A 3,266-nucleotide genomic window follows, 5' to 3' on the forward strand; every position below is an offset into this window, starting at 1 on the left:
AGAGAGCTGATGGAAACAATGCCATTCCTGAGAGGAGGGTTCTTAGTTCATACATAAACCCAACCTCTGGGAATTGTGGTAGTAGCATCCAGAAACCACCCATTCAGGCCAACAATTTTGAGCTCAAGCCACAGCTAATATCATTGGTGGAAAATCATTGTTCCTTTGGAGGAAATGCTAATGAAGACCCAAACCAACATCTCACAAAATTCCTGAGAATTTGTGACACTGTGAAGTCCAATGGAGTCCAGGAAGATGCCTATAAACTGCTCTTGTTCCCATTTTCACTTAGGGACAAGGCAGCTAAGTGGCTGGAATCATTCCCAAGGGGGAGTCTAACCACATGGGATGAGGTGGAAGGCAAGTTTCTGGCACGTTTCTACCCTCCACAAAAGGTCAATAGGCTTCGATCTGAGGTCCAAACTTTTAGACAACAAGATGGTGAAACTCTCTACGAGGCATGGGAGAGATTCAAGGACTTGACAAGGAAATGCCCACCAAACATGTTCCATGATTGGGTGCAATTGCACATCTTCTATGATGGGCTCTCTTATAAATCAAGGAAGGCTGTAGACCATTCATCAGGAGGTTCATTGAACAAGAAAAAGACCGTGGAAGAAGCCATTGAAGTGATCGAGACAGTGGCTGAGAATGAATACTATTATGCATCAGAAAGGCACAACACTAAGGGAGTCATGGAGCTGAACCATGTTGATACAATTCTAGCCCAAAACAAGGTGTTTGCCAAGCAACTAGCAGAGCTTACCAGGCAATTAGAAACAAAGCAAGTGGCTGCAATACACACACAAGATCAAGAGGAAGTAGGCATTGAAGGAGGTGATTGGGATGAGGTTAACTATGTGGGAAACCAACAAAGGCAATCATATGATCCACACTCCAACACTTACAACCCAGGCTGGAGAAACCACCCAAACTTTGGGTGGGGAAACCAACAAACCCAACCACAAAACCACAAACCTTACAACCACAACCAACAAAACAATTCCACATACCAAAACTCCAACCAAAGATCATACCAAGCCACACAAAACACTTACCCCCAATCATCATATCATGGCCAAAATAATCAACATACCCAACCTAATCCGAACCAACAATTTCAAGATCAATTAAACCGGATGGAAGGAATGCTTGCAACCATGAGCCAAGACATAATTGAATTGAAGGCTTTTAAGGAAGAAGTAAATTCTAACTTGCAAAACCAAGGAGCTGCCATCCAGAAGCTAGAAAATCAAATTTTGTATTTAACTAAGCAAGCCCCTGGGACAAGCAGTTCTCATGCTGCCAAGGCTATTGCAAGGGAGGAATGTAAGGCCATAACCCTCAGAAGTGGAAAGAATCTAAAGGAGATTTCAAGGGAAACCACAGAGGATGAAGCAAAGGAAAATGTGAAAGACAAAGAACAAGGACAATCTGTTACACCGTTTGCAACAAAAGAAAAAGAAAAAGAGGTCTTGAAGCCTTACACACCTAAAGCACCTTATCCTCAACGTTTGATGAAAAGTGAAAAGGATGGCCAATTCTCCAGGTTCTTGGAGATTTTCAAGAAGCTTCAAATCAACATTCCCTTTGCTGAGGCAATAGAGCAAATGCCACTCTATGCAAAATTCTTAAAAGAATTAATGACCAAGAAGAGAAGCTGGAGAAATGAGGAAACTGTGTTGTTAACTGAAGAATGCAGTGCTATCATTCAGCACAAATTGCCTCAGAAATTGAAGGACCCAGGCAGTTTCCAAATCCCCTGTATTATAGGAGAAGTCATGGTGGAGAAGGCCTTGTGTGATTTAGGGGCCAGCATCAATTTGATGTCGCTAACAATGATGAGAAGAATGAAGATTGAAGAAGCCAAACCAACAAGAATGGCCCTCCAATTGGCAGATCGAACTTTTAAATTCCCTCATGGGATAGTTGAGGATTTGTTGGTGAAAGTGGGAGAATTTATATTTCCTGCTGATTTTGTGGTGTTAGATATGGAGGAAGAAGCCAAAGCTTCAATAATTCTGGGAAGACCCTTCCTAGCTACTGCTGGAGCCATCATAGATGTGCAAAAGGGTGAACTCACTCTTAGACTCCATGATGAGAAATTGGTGTTTAATGTATTCAAGGCAATGAGCTATCCATCAGAATCACTAAGGGAATGCATGAGGGTTGATGTAGTGGACATTGCAGTACAAGAAACTTTTGAGGAAACAATAAAGGAAGTGGCAGAGGAGGAGTTCACCAAGGATATTGAAGTTAGTGATATCAAGGACGATGACACAACTATGCTAAGCAGGCCAGAGAAAGTGAAAGAAGAAAAGGAAGCACCAAAACCTGAGCTCAAAGCATTGCCCCCTAATCTCAAGTATGCATACTTGGGTAGTGATGAGAGTCACCCTGTTATCATTAGCTCGGCCTTGAGCCAAGAACAGGAAGAAGAATTGATCAAGGTGCTGCAAACTCATCAAGATGCCATTGGATGGACCCTAGCTGATTTGAAGGGGATAAGTTCATCCATATGCATGCATAAAATCTTGTTAGAAGAAGATGCTAGACCCTCCATTCAAGCTCAAAGAAGATTGAATCCCGTCATGAAAGAAGTGGTACAAAAGGAAGTGAGGAAGTTATGGCAGGCAGGGGTAATCTACCCCATTTCTGATAGCCCATGGGTTAGTCCCATCCATGTAGTGCCCAAGAAAGGTGGCATAACTGTGGTTCCAAATGAGAGGAACGAACTCATACCCACAAGAACCGTTACTGGATGGAGGATGTGCATAGACTACAGGAAACTCAATGAAGCTACCAGAAAAGATCATTTCCCACTCCCATTCATGGATCAGATGCTTGAAAGGCTTGCCGGACATGCTTACTATTGCTTCTTGGATGGATATTCGGGCTACAACCAAATAGTAGTTGATCCTAGTGATCAAGAGAAAACATCATTTGTTTGTCCATATGGAGTTTTTGCTTATAGACGCATGCCCTTTGGGTTGTGCAATGCACCTGCCACTTTCCAAAGATGCATGCTGTCCATCTTTTCGGACATGATTGAAAAATTTATTGAGGTCTTCATGGACGATTTTTCTGTGTTTGGGGATTCTTTTCCCAGCTGCCTACACCACCTTGCCTTGGTGCTTAAGAGGTGCCAAGAGACTAACCTAGTATTAAACTGGGAAAAGTGTCATTTCATGGTCACAGAAGGAATAGTCCTTGGCCACAAAATCTCTAATAGAGGCATGGAGGTGGACAGAGCTAAGGTGGAAATC

At 42.7% G+C, this 3,266-nt stretch overlaps 1 non-coding gene across 1 annotated transcript; it reads right to left on the reverse strand.

Moving 5' to 3' along the window:
* Positions 1-401: 401 nt before the first annotated feature.
* LOC112781706 (small nucleolar RNA R71) lies at positions 402-505 on the reverse strand. The gene has a single exon (XR_003192465.1). It is a non-coding gene; the product is annotated as a small nucleolar RNA R71 (small nucleolar RNA).
* Positions 506-3,266: the final 2,761 nt, after the last annotated feature.

This window comes from Arachis hypogaea, chromosome 19 (genome assembly GCF_003086295.3).
Source record: "Arachis hypogaea cultivar Tifrunner chromosome 19, arahy.Tifrunner.gnm2.J5K5, whole genome shotgun sequence".
NCBI lineage: Eukaryota > Viridiplantae > Streptophyta > Magnoliopsida > Fabales > Fabaceae > Arachis > Arachis hypogaea.